Below are 22,425 nucleotides of genomic sequence, written 5' to 3'. Positions count from 1 at the left end.
TAGGTGAAAGAAGAGGAGGTAAAATTTAAATAAAAACTAGGATCCTAAATGGGAAAATAGCTTGACATTAGAAATTGATACCAAAAAATAATGATATGTAATCTAAGATGAAAATATTTTGAAGACTATCAGGATATATCCCTTAAATGTTATTTAGTTCTGAAAAATATGTATTGAAAAACTGTTATATTTTACTTTATGTCTTATATTACATGTGCTAAAATTAAAGAGAAACAAGTAGAAAAAAGTAAAGATGATATTATTATTTTATCACCCAGCTGATTTCAAGACTGGAGACATTCTTTAAATAAACCTAAATTATGACTCCTTGCACTTAAGTTTTGCTAACATAAAAAGTATATATGATTTTGGAGATTTCTGCATATTTTAGAATGAGCTCTTCAGTTGCTTGTAATTTCCAAGATTACCCATTTTACCCCTTAACTAAAACTCCTCTTCCCTTACTGCTTCACTTCATGGGGATGTGACACTGACCAGAGAAATGATCACATTGAATTTCTGAGCCACACTGTTTTGTACGGTCAAAATACGATGCTCAAAGTATGATTTCACAAATCACATGGTTATTGCCATGCAAGGAGAATTTGTTTTCTTAGGCTCACAATGCTTGAAAAGGAGGAGACTAATGTAAACAAATCTACAGGGAATACACTCAAGAGATGAGGCACATTAACCACAGACAGAGGGAGTGAGTTCCAAATACTAAAATCTAGTTCCTGAAGTAGAAATGGAAGCAGGCCTCTGTGGAAAGGAAAATCGAATTAAAGTTTGAGGTGCACCTTTTTTTTCAAGTGAATTCTCTGGAAAGATGGGATCTGACACCATGGAGATCCTCAAAGACACCTAAGGTCCCTTGACACCAGTGGGTGGTGCCGGTGATGCAGGAAAGGCTTCAAAGCTCAAAGGCTGACAGGGTGGGGCATTGTTGCTGCATGAGTTCAGTCTTCCAAGAGGTGACTGGCAGGGCAGCCCTGTCATAGAATATGCTCTCAATTTTTGGAGAAGTGGCTGAGATTTACTGAAGTTCTCAGTGTTCATCGAGCTCTTATGTTTTTATGTATTTTGAAATCCAGTGGTTGAGGTCAGTAACTCACGTATGATGGGTCTGATAAGCTCTGACATTGCATTCTTTTTTCCCCTCCCCGCTCCATGAGGGGAAAAAAGCTGTGTCACCCAGTCTGGAGTGCAGTGGCGTGATCTCGGCTCGCTGTAACCTCTGCCTCCTGGGTTCAAGTGATTCTGCTGCCTCAGCCTCCTGGGTAGCTGGGATTACAGGTGCGAGCCACCACACACGGCTAATTTTGTATTTTTAGTAGAGACAGCGTTTACCATGTTGACCAGGCTGGTCTTGAAGTGGCTAGTCTTGAACTCCTGACCTCATGATCCTCCTGCCTTGGCCACCCAAAGTGCTGGGATTACAGGCAGGAGCCACCGCGCCCGGCAGGTATCACATTCTCGAGGGGTGGAGAGAGTACAATCTAAGTTCTTGTTACAGCAAAACATAACAAACTATGTAAGTCTTTGGAATAATTCCAAAACTACATAACACACATGAGCTCCAAGCTTACTGATTTATGTGTGTGGCTTCTCCGAGGAATATCTTTTGGTTATCCTTGCACGACATGGCAAATATTTTTCAAAGTGAGTGAGAATGAATGAGAAAATAAAATTAGAAAAATAGTATGGCAACGATGTGGATCATCGCAGTGTTCAAGCTACAGATAAGAAAATGACATGCCCTCCAACTTTCATTCTGTTTGTTATATTTTTCAGTAATATTCAAAATATTTATTGCAAAAGTTAGCATTTCAATGGTGAAATTAAGATGCCTATCTTTCAGTTGAGTTTGGCAATTTTACATGTTTGATGTGAAATTCTGATTTGAAATGTTGCTGGGGGTCTTTAGTATTGCATATGAATAATAAAAATAAAATTTTCACTTTATGTTGAAATAAGATATACAGTATTTTATATGGCAAATATTCCTTTTCCTTTTAAGAGAAGAAGAAGAAGTATTTTATATGGCAAATATTCCTTTTCCTTTTAAGAGAAGAAGTATTTTATATGGCAAATATTCCTCTTCCTTTTAAGGTGGTTATTAGCCAAGTGAATCCTACTTAAAAGTTACTTTCCAATAGTTGAGAAGTCACTTACGCCATACCTACATGAAGAAGAAATATGAATTGACAGTCACTCATTCAGCCCAGTGGGACAAACCTTTCACACTAGGAAAACAGAGCCAGGCTTCCTTAACTATGCTGCAGGGCAAGTCAAAACATGAACGTAATATCTGAAAAAGCCTGAAAAACATCTCTGGCTAACTAGATCTCGTTGCAGGCAGTGAGAGTGGTGGCAAATGTGAATGTGTCTGTGTGGGGTGGTGGCAGGGGGATCAGAATATACGGGTCCAAGGAAAACTGTGACTCTTGGCAAATTACTTGTTTGGGTGCTCCTCTTTATTTTTTTATTATGGTAGAAGACTTTGGATACACATTTTTAATTGTACAAAAAACAAATTCTTCAGTTATTGCATTTTTGCAATATATTAAAATACATGAGAAAATCACATTAAAAAGAGGCATGATTATAGAAACAAAATGTTATTGCAATACGATATCAACTTATAATTCACAATTATATTTGTAAATATCAAATTATAAGTAATTTATGAGAAATTAGAGCCAAAGCTTTTCATACTTAATTTAATGTTTTTCTAAAGGAAAAACGTGGTGAGAGAATTGTAGAGAAGACGCAGCTTATCCTTAATCCATTTGTCTTGATACTTAACACAGTTTTCGTGGCGCAATGATTCCAGGACTCCCTGGGGATACCAAAATCCACGGATGCTTGAGTTCCTTATGTAAATTATGAAGTATTTGCACGTAACCCACACATACATTCTCTCTTTAAATAATCTCTAGATTACTTATTATTCCCAATGCAATGTAGACACTATATAAATAGTTGTTTTACATATTGTTTTAAAATTTGTGTTATTTTTAATTTTTGAAGATATTTTATCCATGGTTGGATGAATCCATGGATGCAGAACCTATGGATAGGAAGGGCTGACTGTAACTGAGCTCAGAGATTGGCACTGGAAAAGCACTTAAGTAATCAATATTCCAGGAAAGGGTACTTAAAAAGTATCATTGAATCTACATGAGAAGTTTTAAATACAGTTTTTTCCTTTTTAGGGAGTTTGCAGGTCAGGTATAGGCTAGACTGACATCAAGATTCTGACTTCTTTTACTTTGATTTTGAAAACTTGGCTGATAGCAGCTTCACCATTTTAAAATGAACATGAAAGAAGAAATTATAGAGGTGATGTAATAATTAATTATGACTTTCTAGCATCAATGACTTTATACAAATATTTGATAATAAATGGGAAAAAATGCCCAACCTATGATTTTTAAAATATATGTAAGAAGTGGAGTCAAATATAATTACAGCATTTTGTTTGGTTTTGCTTTTGTTCTTTGCTTTGCTTTTAACAATGAGAATCTATCCAAGGTATTATTAACATTTGATTACTTAGATGCCAAGTTTTGCTTTTAGTTTATAAGGAAACATAGTGGATTTTATCGCTGGATACTACTGGTAGAAACTTTGAATTGATTTTTGAGTGAAAACCAATTTTCATTGAATTGTCAAACCACAAATGCTATATATAATAGCAATTTAGAACAAGAAAAACCTGATTTTGATTAAAATGAGGATAAATAATGAAAAGTCACCACAAAATAAACTTCACACTGTTACTGGCTTTTGAAGAAAATCATTTCGGTATTAAATCTGTAGATAGAACATTTCTCTGCCTCATGTGATATTTTATTCTTACTTAAAAGGTTTGAGGTATAAAATAATGCATTGTATTTCTTTGTAGATCCTCCTATTTATAGATATCCTATGATGCAAAGTAAATTGGGAAAGGAGATAGCAGGTGGAGTGGCAGCTTACGGCATTCTATAAGTTGGTTAAAAACATTTTCCTCTTAGTATATAAATCTTGGAATTGATCTCTTAACCTTTTTGGTAGCACTAACAGGTGGTTTATTTTATGATATTTTTCCCCTTGGTTTCCCTTTGCTTCCTGTCTTTTTATCACAAAGTTACTCTTCATTTGAATGCTTCTATTGGAACAAATTGCTAGGTTAACAGAATGCAAGTAGACAAGTAATCCTGTCAGGTACAGAATTCAGTGCTGTCAAATTTCTTGTATCAGGGAAAATTTTAGGTAGGTGGAATAAAAATCTTTCCCTTCATATAACAGATCAAAAGTGTCATGTCACAAGCATGAGAACCATTTGTCATACTGAAAGAAAATTCTTTTCTTAAGTTTATGAATAATTACATCGTGAGTGACAATCAAGATAAAAACTGTACTTTTATCTAAGTGCACATGTAATCATGAGTAAAGTGCTTCCTGAAAGATGAGCAAGTATATTGCTTGAAAAATAATCTTACACTTATCTGTCTCACTTAGCAATCAAGCACAAGGAAACGTGTTATTTCTCTAATAATTCAGGCGAGAAAAAATGTGATCAAAGTATGTGTAAAATTCACAGCTTCTGTCTGTGTCTTCATCAGTGGTCAACCTAGAAACTTTCATTTAATAAGACAACTAAGATTAGGTTTGGAATAAAAGAACTGTATGAATTAATTTTAGAATGCTATGTTGTTTGTCTTCTGACTTATGAACTGTATGGATTAATTTTAGAATGCTATATTATTTGTCTTCTGCCTTCATTTAATTCTTATGGAATTTGAATTTTTAGTAAAAAATGGTTCTGAGCAAGTACTGCAGTGGATACAAGATAACTGGATCCTAGCACTGGCTCTTCCATTTACAAGTTGCACCATAGACTTTGACAAGGCATATGATATGGTTTGACTCTTCTCTGTGTCCCCACCCAAATCTCATGTTGAATTGTAATCCCCAGTGTTGGGGGAGGGAACTGGTGCGAGGTGATTGGATCCTGGGGGCAGATTTCCCCCTTGCTGTTCTTGTGATAGTGAGTTCTCTTGAGATCTAGTTGTTTAAAAGTGTGTAGCACCACCCCCTTCACTCTCTCTCCTGCTGGTCAAGTGAATATGTGCTTGCTTCCTCTTTACCTTATGCCATGATTGTAAGTTTCCTGAGGCCTCCCAAGCCATGCCTCCTGCACAGCCTATGGAACTGAGAGTCAATTAAGCCTCTTTTTAAAAATAAATTACCTAGTCTCAGGTAGTTATTTATAGCAATGAACTAATACAGAAAATTGGGGCAAGAGAGGAGTAGCACATTGCTATAAAGATACCTGAAAATGTGGAACTGACTTTGGAACCGGGTAACAAGCAGAGGTTGAAAGAGTTTGTAGGGATCAGAAGAAGACAGGAAGATAAGGGAAAGTTTGGAACTTCTTAGAGACTTGTTGAATGGTCGTGACCAAAATGCTGATAGTGATATGGACAGTGAAGTCCAGGCTGAAGTGATCTCAGATAGAGATGAGGAGCTTATTGGGAACTGGAGTAAAGGTCACTCTTGCTATGCTTTAGCAAAGAGACTGGTGGCATTGTGCCCCTGCTCTAGGAATATGTGGAACTTTGAACTTGAGAGAGATGAATTAGGGTATCTGTTGGAAGAAATTTCTAAGCAGCAAAACATTCAAGAGGTGATCTGGCTGCTTCTAAAAGTCTATGCTTATTTGCATAAACAAAGAAATGACCTGCAACTGGGACTTAACATTTAAAAGGGAAGCAGAGCATAAAAGTTTGGAAAATTTGCAGTGTGGCCATGTGGTAGAAAAGAAAACCCATTTTCTGGGGAGTAACTCAAGAAGGCTGCAGAAATTTGCATAAGTAAAGAGGAGTCGAATGTTAATAGCCAATACAATGGGGAAAATGCCTCCAAGATATTTCAGAGAACTTCAAGGCAACCTCTCCCATCACAGGCCTGGAGGGAAAAATGATTTTGTGGGCCAGGCTCAGGGACCCACTGTTCTGTGCAGTCTAGGGACATGGCACCCTGTATCATGGTCACTTCAGCTCCAGCCTTGGCTAAAAGGGGCCATGGTACAGCTTGTGCCATTGCTTCAGAGGGTGTAAGCCCCAAGCCTTGGTGACTTCCACATTGTGTTGAGCCTGTGTGTGTGCAGTATGCGAGAGTTGAGGTTTGGGAGCCTCCACCTAGGTTTCAGAGGATGTGTGGATGTCCAGGCAGAAGTCTGCTGCAGGGGTGGAGACCTCATGGAGATCATCTACTAGGGCAGTGCAGGGGGGAAATGTGAAGTGGGAGTCCCCACACAGAGTCCCCACTGGAGCACTGCCTAGTGAAGCTATTAGAAGAGGGCCACTGTCCTCCATATCCCAGAATGGTAGATCTGCTGACAGTTTGCACCATGTGCTTGGAAAAGCCACAGGCACACAATTCCAGCCTGTAAAAGCAGCCATGTGGGCTGTATGCTGCAAAGCTACAGAGGTAGAACTGCCCAAGGCCTTGAGAGGCCACCCATTGCATTAGTGAGACCTGAAGTCAAAGGATGTGAGACCTGAAGTCAAAGGAGATTATTTTGAAGCTTTAAAATGTAATGACTCCCCTGCTGGATTTCAGACTAGCATGGGACCTGTAGCCCCTTTGTTTTGGCCAATTTCTCTCATTTGGAATGGGAATATTTACACAATGTCTTTACCTTTATTGTATCTTGGAAGTAACCAATTTGTTTTTGGTTTTATAGGCTCATAGGCAGAAAAGACTTGCCTTGTTCCAGATGACATTTTGGACTTGGACTTTTGAGTTAATACTGGAAGGAATTAAGACTTTGGAGGACTGTTGGGAAGGCATGATAGTGTTTTGAAGTGTGAGAAGGACATGAGATTTGGCAGGGACTAGGGGTGGCATGATATGGTTTGGCTCTATGTTGCCACCCAAATCTCATGTTGAAGTGGGACCTGGTGGGAGGTGATTGGATCATGGGAGCAGATTCCCTCTTGCTGTTCTCATGATAATGAGTGAGTTATCATGAGATCTGATGTTTTAAAAATGTGTGGCACTTCCCTCTTCACTCTTTCTCTCCTGCTTTGGTATGGTAAGACATGCTTGCTTCCCCTTCGCCTTCTACCATGACTGTAAGTTTCCTGAGGCCTCCTAGTTATGCTTCCTGTACAGTCTGTGGAACTGTGAATCAAGTAAACCTCTTTTCTTCATAAATTACCCAGTCTCACTGGGTGCAGTGGCTCACACCTGTAATCCCAGCACTTTGGGAGGCTGAGGTGGGTGGATCAGGAGATCAAGAGATTGAGACCATCCTGGCCAACATGGTGAAAACCTGACTCTACTAAAAATACAAAAATTAGCTGGGTGTGGTGACGCACGCCTGCAGTCCCAGCTACTCGGGAGGCTGAGGCAGGAGAATTGCTTGAACCAGGAAAGCAGAGGTTGCAGTGAGCCAAGATTGTACCACTGCACTCCAACCTGGCTACAGAATGAGACTCCATCTAAAAAAAAATTAGTCTCAGGCAGTTCTTTATAGAAGTGTGAGAACAGACTAATACAGCATCTGTTCTTCTGTTTTTTCATCTGTAAAATTGAGGAGATTTGAATAAATGATCCCCTATATCCCTTCTACTTTTGATGCTTTATGAATCCAGGTTAAAGTGTGTGGTACAATTTAAGAAGGCTCCTTTTAATATTTGTATATCCATTAAGGACTCTTAGCTCAGATCTTCAGTATTCATCAATGACTCTCTCTTTCTCTCTTCCTCCTTCTCTCTCTTTACCCTCATTCACATCAACATATAGAATATTTCCGTTACCTAGGAAGTTTCCTGTGTCCTTTCCAAAACAATCTCTTATCACCATTGGCTAGTTTTGCCTCTTCTTGAACATATTAAATGAAATCATACAGTATGTCATCTTGTGTCTGACTCATTTCCCTTAGCAAAATGTTTTGATATTCCTCCAATTTTTGGTAGATATTTTTAGTTCATTCCTTTCCATTGTTATGTACTCTTCCATTATATGAACATGGGATTTGTTTATCCATTCTTTTATTGACGAATTTTTGGGTAATCTCCAATTGTTGGCTATGAATCTCCTGTATTAGCTTTGAAGCTGTAATGAAACTTTTAGTCATTTCCCTCAATATCACAATATGTCCTCTTAAGTTATTAGTGCTTTGGCCACTTCCCAAAGAATGCAAGATCCTTACAAGTTTATTTCCATGTATTTGTCTGTCTCTCACCCTTGTGCCATTGTAGTAATACACTTTTTAAAATTGCATATTGTATTTCTACAAGATATTATTATTATCATCATAGTTTTAAAAAGCTTTCATTACTATTTACTCATGTTTGCCGTTTCTCTGCACTTCATTTATTCTTGCATTCCCCCTGCTGCTTTTGTTTTCTGATTTTTAATTGCCAATAAGAGCTACAGAAAATCATGAAATGTTTCTTTTTTGTTTCTATATTTAATGTTTAATTGTTTTTGTGCTTATTGTTAGTAACTTTTTGAAACACCTTTCATTCCTTTACATAGAGAGGCTCTTCAGCCAAATTTCTATTCTTTAGTGTATCCTTTTTCTTCCAGACATTTTGTTGTTGATGAGAGCAGAAATTATTTCCCTTATTGGAAAACATTATCAAGCAAAATATTTTATGGGCAAATGCCTCCATAACCTGAAACAATTGAAAGAACTATGGCTTGAAATGATAGAAATTTGATTGGTTTCTAGATTTCTTGTTGTAGATTTTTTAAGAGAAAAAATATATTAAATCTGTTTTTAAAGTGACTAAGGTAGGCCAGGTGTGGTGGCTAAAGCCTGTAATCCCAGCACTTTGGGAGGCCGAGGTGGGTGGATCATGAGGTCAGGAGATCGAGACCATCCTGGCTAACACGGTGAAACCCCATCTCTACTAAAAATACAAAAAATTAGCCGGGTGTGGTGGCGGGCACCTGTAATCCCAGCTACTCGGGAGGGTGAGGCAGGAGAATGACCTGTACCTGGGAGGCGGAGCTTGCAGTGAGCCGAGATTGTGCCTCTGCACTCCAGCCTGGGTGACAGAGCAAGACTCCATCTCAAAAAATAATAAGAATAATAAAATAAAGTGACTAAGCAACTCTACTAAAAATTGTGATGCAAGTGAAAATTGTCCTCAGCTTCTTAGGCTATCACTTGACATTTACTTCACTACTTAGCTTTACCCAAATCATGCTTTTCCTATCCCTTTCTTGCCTAATAGAGACGCTTAATGTTTTTTCTTTTTTTTTTTCCTCTCAAAAACAAAGTATATTTGTTTTTCCATGCTAACAGTTGATAAAATATTGTCCCACTGAGGCATAAATTAGTAAGAAAATGCCAACTATTAGTTCTCCCAGTTGTTTTTATTGTTTTCTTTTCGTGACATTTTACTATAAAGACACATGCACATGTATGTTTATTGCAACACTATTTACAATAGCAAAGACTTGGAACCACCCCAAATGCCCATCAATGATAGGCTGGATAAAGAAAATGTGGGACATATACACCATAGAATACTATGTGGCCATAAAAAAGAATGAGTTCGTGTTCTTTGCAGGGACATGGATGAAGCTAGAAGTCATCATTCTCAGCAAACTAACACAGGAACAGAAAATCAAACACTGCATGTTCTCACTAGTAAGTGGGACCTGAACAATGAAAACGCATGGACACAGGGAGGGGAACATCACACACCGGTGCCTGTCATGGGGTTAGGGGGCAAGGGGAGGGAGAGCATTAGGAGAAATACCTAATGCCTGTGGGGCTTAAAAGCTAGATGACAGGGCGGGCACGGTGGCTCATGCCTGTAATCCCCTCACTTTGGGAGGCTGAGGTGGGTGGATCACGAGGTCAGGAGATGGAAACCATCCTGGCTAACAGGGTGAAACGCTGTCTCTACTAAAGATACAAAAAAATTAGCCGGGCGTGGTAGTGGGTGCCTGTGGTGCACCTGTAGTCCCAGCTACTCTGGAGGCTGAGGCAGGAGAATGGCGTGAACCTGGGAGGCTGAGCTTGCGCTGAGTGGAGATCTGACCACTGCACTCCAGCCTGGCCAACAGAGACTCCGCCTCAAAAAACAAAAACAAAAACAAAAAACCTAAATGATGGACGACGGGTTGATAGGTGCAGCAAACCACCATGGCACATGTATACCTATATAACAAACCGGCACGTTCTACATATGTATTCCAGAACTTAGAGCCAAAAAAAAAAAAAAAAAAAAAAAAACCAAGAAAACCAAAAAAACAAAAAAAAAGGAGCTACAGATTGAAAGGGCTCACCAATTTAGACTGATGTTATTTGTGCTGTTTGAGTTTCTTATGTTTCAGATATTGGCCCTCTATTAGTTGTATAGTCTGCAAATATTTTTTCCCGTTCTGTGGGGCTGTCCCTTCACTTTGTTAATGGTTTGCTCTGAAGGAGCGTTTTAGTTTGATGCCTTATTTCTGTCCTTTTTGCTTTTATTGCCTGTGCTTTTGGGGTCATATCCAAAAAATCATTGCCTCAGGGAATGTTGTGAGGATTTTTCTCTGTTTTCTTTTAGTAGTTTCACAGTTTCAGATATTATGTTTAGATTTTTAATCCATTTGGGTTGATTTTTGTATGTGGTATAAAATATTGACAGGTGACAATGTGCTAGCAGTCTTCCCTCGCTCTTGACGCGGCCTCGGCCTAGGCGTCCTCTCTGGCTGCGCTCCAGGAGCCCTTCAGCCCGCCGCTGCACTGTGGGGGCTCCCTCTCCGGGGCTGGCCGAGGCCAGAACCGGCTTCCTCTCTCTGCTCGCGGGGAGGTGTGGAGGGAGCGGAGCGGGCAGGAGCCGCGGTTGCGCGCGTGCTCAGGGCCTGGTTCCGGTGGGCGCCCGCTCCGCGGACTCGGCACTAGGCGCGGCCAGCCAGAGCCTGCTGGGCTTGATGGGAGGCTGAGTCCTGTGCGTGGACCGCAGTTCCCTCTAGGTCGGGTTGTTGGCCACGATGTTGAGTCTCCCTCTCTTTGTCGCTTCCCCTCTTTTTCTCTTGGTTGTCTGGGAGGAGCTCTCTCTGGCCTGCCAGAGTGGGAGGGCTAGGTGCCAGCGAAGTCCCACAGCAAGTGCCAGTGAGAGGTGAAGCTGGCTGGGTTTCTGGGAAGGGTGGGGACTGGGAGAAGCTTTCTGTCTAGCTAAAGGATTGTAAACACACCAATCAGCACTCTAGTCTAGCTAAAGGTGTGTAAACACACCAATCAGCGCTTTGTCAAAACGGACCTATCAGCACTCTGTAAAACGGACCAATCAGCTCTCTGTAAAATGGACCAATCAGCAGGATGTGGGTGGGGCCAGATAAGGGAATAAAAGCAGGCCACCTGTGTCAGTAGCTGCAACGTGGTTGGTTCTTCATCCACATTGTGGAGGGTTTTTTCTGTAGTTGTTTGCAGTAAATCTTGCTGTTGCTCATTCTCTGGGTCTGCAATATTTCTATTCGCTTTAGCGCTTACTGTGAAGGCCTGCCTTTTCACTCGTGAAGTCAGCTACAGGAGAATCCCATCGGGAAGAGGGAACGACTTCAGTTGCCCTGCCCTTAAGAGCTGTAACACTCAGTGGGAAGATCTGCAGTTTCACTCCTGAGGCCAGCAAGACCAGGAACCCACCGGGAGGAAGGAACAACTGCAGACCGTGCTGCCTTTTAAGAGATGTAACAGTCACCGGGATGGTCTGCAGCTTCACTCCTGAAATCAGCGAGACTACGAACCCACCAGTAGGAAGAAACTCCGGGCACGCCTGAACTTCAGAAGGTACGAACTCCCCACACACCATCTTTAAGAACTGTAGCACTCACCTCGAGGGTCTGTGACTTCGTTCTTGAAGTCAGCCAAGACCAAGAACCCACCACTTATAGACACAATATGCATTCAATTTCGTTCTCCTTCATGTGGATAGCTAATTTTGCCCCACACTATTGACGATACAGTGCTTTCCCCAATGTGTGTTCTTGGCACCTTGGTCAAAAATTAATTGATCATACATGCATGGGTTGATCTCTGGGCTTTTATGCTGTTTCATCAGTAAGTTTTTTATGCCAGTGGCATACTATTTTCATTAGAATAACTTTATATTTTGAAATTAGGGAGTGTAATGACACCAGCCTTTTTCTTTTTGCCCAAGATCGTTTTGACTCTTTAGGATCTTTTGTGATTTCACGCAAATTTAAGGATATTTCTTATTTCTGTGAAAAATGATATTGGAATTTTGGCAGAGATTACATTGACATTGTAGATCATTTTGGGTAGTATGGACATTTTTGAAAGTGGGGTATTGAGTTTCCATACTGTAGTACTGTCACTTCTCCATGTCATTTTTAATAATTGCTTTATGTATTTAGGTTCTCTGATGTTGGTGCATATATAATTACAATTTTTATGTCCTCTTGGTGAATTGACTCCTTTCTCATTATTTAATGACCTTGTCTCTTTTTACAGTTTTTGATTTAAAGACAATTTTGACTGATAAAAGTATATATACTCCTGGTCTCTGTTGGTGTCTATTTGTATTGAGTATCTTTTTTCATACCTTCAGTTTAAGTCTGTATGTGTCACCAGTAGAGTGAGTGAGTCTCTTGTAGGCAGCATGTGGTTCTTTAAAAAAAAAATTATTCAGCTGTCCTGTGTCTGTTGGTTGAATAATTTAAACTGTTTGCATTCAAGGTAATTACTGATAGATAAGGGCTTGCTACTGCTGTTTTGTCATTGGTTTTCTGATTTTTTGTAAGTCCCTGTTTATTCCTCTCTCGCTATTTTTTTTTGGCTTTGTGGTTACAATGAAGGTTGCATAAAATAACTGAGCGTTATAACAGGCTACATAAAGCTGATAATAATTGAACTTTAATCTCACACTTTCACTCCCCCCTTTTATAATTTTGATGTAAAATTTTTAATTTTTTTTTTGTAATTTGTATTCTTTAGCAATTGCAGCTACAATTTCTTTTAATAGTTTTGTCTTTTAATCATCACAGTAAGGATATGATTGCTTTACGTGTCACCCATACAGTGTTAGAGAATCTCAGTTTGATTGTGTTACTTAATACCACTGAGTTTTTTACTTGCGTTTTTTCGTTGTTGTTATTAAGTAGAAACCTTCCATTTCAGCTTAAAGAACTGCCTTTAGCCATTCTATAGTAGGGATAATGTTATCCCTAGCAGGATGACTCCCTTAGGATTTGTTTATCTGGGGAAGTTGGAATTCTCTCATTTCGGTTTTCGTCTTTTTTTTTTTTTTGAGATGGAGTCTTGCTCTGTCGCCGGGCTGGAGTGCAGTGGCGTGATTTCGGCTCACTGCAACCTCTCCCTCCTGAATTCAAGCGATTCTCCTGCCTCAGGCTCCCCAGTAGCTGGGAATACAGGTGCACGCCATCACGCCCAGCTAATTTTTGTAGTTTTAGTACAGACGGGGTTTCACTATGTTGACCAGAATGGTCTTAATCTCCTGACTTCGTGATCCGCCCGCCTAGGCCTCCCAAAGTGCTGGGATTATAGGCCTGAGCCACCGCGCCCAGCCAATTCTCTCTATTTTTTAAGGACACCTTTGCCAAGTAAAAAATTCCTGGTTGGCAGTTCTTTTTCTTCAGCACTTTGAATATATCACCCCAATCTCTCTTGGCCTGCAGAGTTTCTGCTAAGAAGTCAGCTGAAAGTCATATTGTGGTTCCCTTGAATGTGATATGTTTCTTATCTCTTGCTTTCAGTCTTGTTTCTTTGTTTTTGATTTTTGATAAATTGATTATGTTTTATCTTGGAGAATTCCTTTTTGAGTTGAATTTGGTTGGAGACTTCTGAGCTTCCTGTATTTAGATGTTGTCATCTTTCCCCAGATTTGGGAAATGTTCAGCCATTTTCCTAAATACGCTTTTTGGGCCTTCTTTATCTTGTTCTGATTCTCCTATTATGTGAATATTAGTTTGCTTGACGGTATTTCATAATTCCTGTAGGCCTTCTTTATTATTTTTCTTTTTGCTCTTCAGACTGGATAATTGCAAGTTATCTATCTTTGAATTCATTGATTCTTTATTTTGCTTGATCAAGTCTGCTGTTGAAGCTTTCCATTGAATTTTTCAGTTAAATTATTACATTCTTTATGTCTCAGATTTCTATTTGGTTTCTATTTATCATCTCTAGTTCTTTCTCAAATTCTCATTTTGTTCATGAATTAGTTTCAAATTTAATTTTATTTAATTGGAGTTCCCTGAACTTCTTTAAGGGGGTTATCCTGAACTCTCTGTCAGTCATTTTATAGATCACCTTCTATTCCAGATCTATTATTGGATCTTTATTATTTTCTTTTAGTGGTGTCATATTTCCCTGACTTTTTATAATACCTCCTGTTCGTGCATTGATGCCTCTGTGTTTGAGGACACAGCCACCTCTTCCAGGCTTTGACAGATCTTTACTGCTTCGCAGGAAGGAATTATGGATGCATTAGCTGGCAATGACCCTGGACAGGGAGACCTTGGTGTCAGGTTCTCTAGTTGGCCTGTGTGACTTCCTGAGCCCTAAGGTTGAACGGTACTGCTAACTGGACTCTGCAATTCACTCTTGATTAGTTAGGATTATAGGCTGTCTCCACTGGCTGGACGGTATTGTTTTGAATCTATAGTTGAGCAGGCCTCTGTGCTGAGCTCTATGTCAACTAAAGATTCTGGTGGTGGTGCTCAGCTACACAGGGTGATCAGGGCTAGAAGCCATTATGCCCCAAACATATGGGTGGACTTGATCTTGTCTCCTGGCCTAGAGTAGGTTTAAACAAAGCACCAAGGCTTAGTGGAGTGCCTGGTCAGCTGCTGGTGCTGGGTGGGGCCAGATGCACCCTCTGCAGATAAGTGCTGACTTTCACTTGCCTTCTAGCCTGGGCAATGCTCTAGAAAGCACCAGGTCTAGTCTACATAAGAAAGCTGGCAAGGGATTCGAGCTGGGTAGACCTGTGAACTGTACTTCCTGCGGTACAATGCTGTTGGCTAGTTTCGCTCATATGATTCCTCAGTTAGCCAGAATGCAGAGCAGCTACATGCTGGTCTCAGTGAGATCTACTCCCATTCTTTATTTCTAGCTGACCCTAGGTGATCTAGCCCTGATGGTACTCCTAATGTTTCCTGTGGTATAAGACAAGAGTGAGCCTCCTGTGAAGGGTTCCAGAATGGTGGGAAAGCTGAATGTACACCTCCAACTTACTTTTCCCACTGTAGAAATTGTGGGTCCAGTGAAATCCTCTGTGCGTCATGCTGTGTCAGCTTGGTGGAGGGGGTAGCATGCTCAAAATGAACTGTTCCTTACCCTTCAAGCACAGCTTTTCTTAGTTCTGCAGTACAATTGGGTGTCTGTCTCACTCCTGAGTTCTGGGATATTCAGAAAGGTATTCTTGCCTGTGGATAGTTGCTAGTTGGTTTTCCGTGTGGGGGTGTGCAGCTGGAGAAATTCTATTTTGCCACCTTGTGAAGTCATTCTCTGGAATAATTTTGGATTTACATAGAGTTGCAAAGATGGTAAAGACAGTTTCTACACACTCTTCACTCAGTTTCTTCTGATGTTAACCTCTTACATTGCCATGGCACGTTTATTAAAAATAAGAAATTAGCATTGTACAATACTATTACCTAAATGACAGGCTATATTTAAGCAGTTTTTCATTTTTGAGAGGAAGTCTCGCTCTGATGCCGAGGCTGCGGTGCGATCTTGGCTCACGTCTACCTCAACCTCCTTGTTTCAAGTGATTCTCATGCCTCAGCCACCTGAGTAGCTGGGATTGTAGGTGCCCAACACCACGTCCAGCTAATTTTTGTATTTTTAGTAGAGACTGGATTTCGCTACGTTGACCAGGCTGGTCTCAGACTCTTGACCTCAGGAGATCTACCTGCTTTGGCCTCCCAAAGTGATGGGACTATAGGAGTGAGCCACTGCGCCCGGCCCACATTTCACCAGTTTTTTTTTTTTTTTTTTTTTTAAACTAATGTCTTCTTTTTGTTCCCAGGTACCATCCAGGATCTCATATTGTGTTTAGTCTTCATGTCTCCTTAGTCTACTTCAATCAGGGACAATCTCTCTGTCTTTCCTGGCTTTGTCACTTTGAAGACCGCTGACCAGATATCTTTTAGAATGTTCATCAATGATTTGGGTTAATCTGATGTTTTCTCTTGATTAAAGTGGGGTTGTAAATTTTGAGGAAGAATTTCGCATAATTGAAGTGACCTTCCCATTGTGTCATGGTGGTGTGAGGTAGCCATATGACTTTTCATTGTTGACGTTAACCTTGATTACTTGGCTATGTTGGTGACTTGGTTTCCTCCACTACAAAATTACAGTTTTTACTTTTCCATATTCCATTTCTTAAAAGTCAGTCATTAAGACCAGCCTGCAAGACTGGGCACAGTGGCTCATGTCTGTAATTCCAGGACTTTGAGAGACCAAGGTGGGCAGATTGCTAGAGCCCAGAAGTTCAAAACCAGCCTGGGCAACATGGTGAAACCCCACCTCTACGAAAATTAGAAAAATTAGCCAGGTGTGGTGGAGTGCACCTGTAGTCTCAGCAATGTGGGAAGCTGAGGTGGAAGGATGACTTGAGTCTGGGATGTTGGGGTTGCAGTGAGCTGTGATTGTGCCAATGCACTTCAGCCTGGGTGATAGAGCAAGACTTTGTCTCTAAAACAAAAACGAAAACTACAAAAACACGACTAACTTGCAAGTCACATGAGGGGTATTCAACTTCACCATAATTCAAAATCACCACAGTAATTAACAAATATTTTAAAGAATTTTTAATTGGTTATCCAATTCTGTGTTGATAGGTTTTTAAAACTCTTTTATGATTTCAAAAGTGTTACTTAATTTCTTGCTTGCATGGTTTCTGATATGAAGTCAGCTCCCATTCTTAACCTTGTTTCTTGTTGGGTAATGTCTTTTTTCCTCTAGCTTCCTTCGAGATTTTTCTCTTTTGTGAGAGGTTTTCAGTTTTTGTGTTAATTTCTCTTTGTCTCTGGTTTTCAGCAATTTGAACACGTTCCATATCACTTTAAGAGTTCTTCATCAGGGGTCACTGGACACGTGTCACAATTAACAAACATTCTCCAAATGTGTTCTGTTTCCCCAGGAAGCCAGCGGGAAATACAGCAAATTGCCTCTCCTCCTTCTTTAGCAAAACAGGTGTCAGAGCAATGCAAGATTTGACTGGGACAGCTTTACTTCATTAACAATTAGAGTGAGCTGTTTATCTTTCTAGTAGAAACCCAGTGATAGATACTAAAATTATTTGGAGCTAATTAAGTGTAATGGTAGTTTTCATTTAAATTTTGCTATACGGTGGCTTAGAGCATCTTACCTGTACACAGTTCCAAAAGCAGAAAACCTAAATTAAATTAACATATTAAAAATTAACATAGATGTATCATTATAGGTTCCCAAAACCATCATAAATGACTCTATTTTACACCTCTGAGTTCTTATATGATTTTTCCTTTAACTATGTCATAAGACCTAAGACTATGGTGTGAAATATATACCTACTATAAAAAAGTAAGCCTTCCTCCTAGTGTCAACAGATTGATAAAAGCAAAATAGACAAAACAACAACCAAAAATGCCCAGAAATCCTATATATGTAATTTTATATATATAAAATATATAATATATAAAATTATTTATATATATTTAATATATAATATAAAATTATTTTATATATAAAATTTATATATATTTATAATATATAATATATAATATATATTATATATAATATAATATATATAAATATTTTATATTTTGTATAAATATATATAATATATAAATATATTTATATATAAAATATATATTATATATAAAATTATATATATAAAATATATATTATTTACATATATAATATTATATATATATATATTTTTTGAGATGGAGTCTTGCTCTGTCGCCCAGGCTGGAGTGCAGTGGTGCAGTCTCAGCTCACTGCAACCTCTGCCTCCTGGGTTCAAGCAATTCTCCTGCCTCAGCCTCCTGAATAGCTGGGACTACAGGCGCCCAGCACCACGCCTGGCTATTTTTTTTTAAAAAATATTTTTATAGATAACGGGGTTTCACTGTGTTAGACAGGATGGTTTCGATCCTTTGATCTCGTGATCCGCCTGCCTTGGCCTCCCAAAGTGCTAGAAATCCTATTTTTAAATGCATATTTGCATTAATAACAACCTGTGATCTATTGATGTATGTATTCATGCATTCTCTATATGTAAATGTCTGTCCAAAATGTGACTATATATATATTTATATATTAAACTTTTATTTTAAGTTTGGGTTACCTGTGCAGGTTTGTTACATAGGTAAACTCGTGTCATAGGGGTTTGTTGTACAGATTATTTCGTCACTCAGGTATTAAGCCTAGTACCCAATAGTTATTTTTTTGTACCCCTCTCCCTCCTCCCACCCTCCACTCTCAGGTAGGCCCCAGTGTGTGTCATTCCCCTCTATGTATCCATGTGTTCTCATCGTTTAACTCCCACTTGTAGGTGAGAACATGTGGTATTTGGTTTTCAGTTCCTGTGTGTGTGTGTTAAGGATAATGCCTCCAGCTTCATCATATTCCTGAAAAGAACATGATCTCATTCTTTTTTATAGTTGTATAGTATTCCAGTATTCCACGGTGTATATGTACCACAATATACTAAATTTTAGTTTATTACAACTTATATGCAACATACAATGGCAAGATGAATCAAATCAGGAGATAAACAAATGAATGTGAAAAGACAGCAGTTTTTTTCCTGTTTTATTCTCTGCAGATGTAATTTTTAATGAGAATACATTTTATTGCATTAGTAGTGGTTTTAGAAGAGACATCAATATGATGCCTAGGCTGGTCTCAAACTCCTGGTCTGAAAAATGCTCCCTCCTCAACTTCCCAAAGTGGTAAACTGTACTTCCTGAGGGTGCAGAAAAGTGATAGATGAAGCAAGTGAAATTAGTATTACTGTTTTTTCTGTTATTCTTTATTAGTAAAACCTTTATTAGGGTTTTTTTAGTCTTTCCTTAGTTTTCATGTGTCCAAGCTCCTTTCTCTTTCATTTCACATGCGCACACATACAATAACATACACTTTCGAACATCAAAAGTTGAATGATGAAAGAGTATTCATGAGCCCAAATCAACCTGTACCTGACTTTTTAAAAATTCCTCTCAGAGTTAGCCTGTGGAAAGGTGGTGGGGTTTCATTGCATTATCCCCTGCAGATGGAAAGTCAATTACAACATGTGTAATTGCTTCAGTCCTGATTTTCTACCTGCATTTTCTGCTTTGGGGTTGTTTCACCTGACCAAGGCAGTTTCTGTGGCAGCAGGTCCTAGCTCTCTTGGCCAGGTCCACTGACAAAGCCACTTTGCTGAGTGGCCAATTTGCTGATGACTATTTTGTTAAATTTGTTTCTGTTACCTATTTAAGGTTGACTAATTTTCATGTGTCATAGTCACAGCAAATGTAGGATGTTTGGTCTATCTCTGACCTGGCTTTCTGCTTTGACAGATGGAAACTAAAAGAGAAAAGGAAAAACTGGTGGTGCAAAAGATGAACATATTTATATGAGTTTATTCTTGAATAAAATGATTTATTTTTAAAATATATTCTTGATACGATTTGGCTGTGTCCCCACCCAAATCTCATCTTAACTTGTAGTTTTCATAATCCCCATGTGTCGTGGGAAGGACCCAGTGGGAGGTAATTGAATCATGGGGGACAGTTACTCCCATGCTGCTGTTCTCATAATGGTGAGTGAGTTCTCACGAGATCTGATGGTTTTATAAGAGTCTTTTTGCCCGTTTGCTCAGCACTTCTCCTTCCTGCCATCATGTGAAGAAGGACATATTTGCTTCCACTTCTGCCATGATTTTGTTTCCTGAGGCCTCCCCAGCCAAGGTGAACTGTGAGTCAATTAAACGTCCCTTTTATAAATTACCCAGCCTCGGGTATGCCTTTATTAGCAGTGTGAGAACAGACTAATACAATTCTTCTGATGAATATATTCTTCTCATTGATAAATGCTTGATGTAAATACTTAATTTTTCCTCTAGCTGCCTTCAAGATTTTTCTTGTCTGTGGTTTTCAGCAATTTGGTTATATTTCATATCATTTTTATGAATCTTCCGTAGAGATCAGTGGATACATGTGGCACAAAGAACATGGGATTTAAGAATGTACTCCTGAATAGCATATTTCACATATATATTAAGTTAGTATTCTTAAATACAAATACTTTCTTGTGAATATATTTTGATTAGTAAAAATGTATTAATAAATATTAATTCATGCATATTGTTCTTATTCAAAAATATGTTCTTATAAATATATTAATTGCTGCCTCTCTCTTCTCCCTAGTCCCCAAAGGTAACATCAGGGGCCAGAACAGAGACACAGAAATGTTCCTTAACATGTCAAAATGAAATATTGTCTATTAAAACAGAGGAATTAAAATAAACGAGAAGTTGGGCATTGGTCAGCTGATGCTTGTAACCTCCAGCTTTCAGATTTTCCAGGAAACTTGGTTGGACCCTTTTCTTGTGTTCAGCTGTCAGAAGCTAAATGTTCCCTTCCTCTCTCTCTCTGCAGTCTGTTCGTGACATTTGGTATTCCTAACATGCCCACTTGGAGGAAACGGCCAGCTTAGGCCAACTGGGGCGAAATGCATGCACTTCTAAAGTCATAAGCCCAATAATAATTTTCAGAAGGAGGCACTCATTCACTTCAGCTTATAAACTTGCAAATCTGTAGATTCATTAGTCTATCACTTACATGGAAAGATAAAATTTATATTTAATTTTGAGACTTGACTTGCAAATTTTCAAGAACATCAACATTTGTTTTTGTTGTGCACCTCTGTCAAAAGATAAATACATAGTACGTGATCATTATTTGTTAATAATATACTCTGCATGGTCTCACATTTCATAGTTCATGCATTGTTTATTCATTAATATAACCTGTCTTAATATGCACCACATTACTGAGAGCCCTTGTCAACTCCTCAGAAGCAATTAACTCCCAAGGTAACTATGACAACGAATCACTTAATGCTTAAAGTGTAACAAAAAGACTATGTGATTTGGATGTTAATTCAAATATTTCCCATACAGCCCCATACAGCCACTTTGGAAGGGAAGTGCTTTCCCACAAAACTAAGTATACTCTCACCATAAGATCCAGTAATTGTGTCTTGGCTTTAACCAAAGGCATGGGAAACTGAGGTCAACACAAAAATCTGCACATTGATGTTTATAGGAGTTTTATCCATAACTGCCCAAAGGTGGATGCAACTTCAGTAAGTGAGTGGATAAACAAACTCTGGTACACTCATACAATAGAATATTAAGTAATAAAAAGGTACGTGTTATTTAACTATGAGAAGACATGGAAAAAAAACCAAAACAAAACCTTAAATGCCCATCACTAAGAGAAAGAAGCCAGTCTGAGAAGACTACATACTGTGTAAGCCGAACTATATGACATTCTTTAAAAGGCAGAACTATGGAGACAACGAAAAGTACAGTTGTTGCCAGGGATTTGCAGGGAGGAGGAGGGATTAATAGGTGGACCACAGGGGATTTTTAGGGCAGTGAAACCATTCTGTAAAATGTCATGGTGGATATATTACATTACACATTTTTAAAACCCATAGAATGTACAACACAAACAGTGCACCTTAATGAAACTGTTAATTTTAGTTAATAAGAATAATGTATCAATATTGGCTCATTAATTGTAACAAATATACCATAGGAATGCAAGATATCTTACTAATAGGCATGATGAGCTAGGGAGGGTTTAAGGAACTCTCTGTATTGTCTGCTTGATTTTCTTGTAAATGTAAAACTGCCTCCAAAAATAATGCCTTTTTATTAAAGAAAAACATGCTGCTACCACTGTATGCTTAGTGTCCTATGCATTTCAAGTCTGGGTGGTATGTCTAGCGGAAAGACATTAACATGTCCCAGGCTGATGGTATTGAATAAAGGATTTAGATGGCCATAAAAAATGGATTTTGTATAATGGATTTTCTGAGTTGATAAAAAAGCAGTATGAGTATATCACCATAATACAAAACTTAGTGATTTGAAATAAAGCAAACATATCATCCAATTTGCCAGTGTAATGATAACACACACCTTGTATAAACAGATATTGAAACATCAGTTTGTCGCTGGGTATTCAGGATTTAGAATATACATCAATCTAAATTTTCACATTTAGTAAAGCTCTAGCTTCCTCTTATGCTAGCCCCATAAATAAGACAAATTTTTTCTTTCATCCTCTCTGATGGCCAACGCCGGCCTAAACTCTTGCCTGTTAGGAATTAGTACACATCTCCTAGCTTAGAGACACCTACACGAGTGACTCAGTGGAATGTGGTTCACTGTG

The 22,425-nt window shown here is 38.8% G+C and overlaps 1 long non-coding RNA gene across 2 annotated transcripts; it reads left to right on the top strand.

Moving 5' to 3' along the window:
- The first annotated feature begins 19,900 nt into the window (after nt 1-19,900).
- LOC103878575 lies at nt 19,901-21,934 on the top strand. 2 transcript variants are annotated; one of them, XR_001895475.3, is made up of 2 exons: nt 19,901-19,936; nt 20,389-21,934. It is a non-coding gene; the product is annotated as an uncharacterized LOC103878575 (long non-coding RNA). The 2 variants fall into 2 exon arrangements; XR_002517728.2 differs by lacking the exon at nt 19,901-19,936 and adding an exon at nt 20,085-20,242.
- Nucleotides 21,935-22,425: the final 491 nt, after the last annotated feature.

The sequence above is a fragment of the Papio anubis genome, chromosome 13 (genome assembly GCF_008728515.1).
Source record: "Papio anubis isolate 15944 chromosome 13, Panubis1.0, whole genome shotgun sequence".
NCBI classification, from domain to species: Eukaryota; Metazoa; Chordata; class Mammalia; order Primates; family Cercopithecidae; genus Papio; species Papio anubis.
The sequence above is the reverse complement of the archived record's forward strand: the minus strand, read 5'-3'. Positions and strand labels throughout refer to the sequence as shown.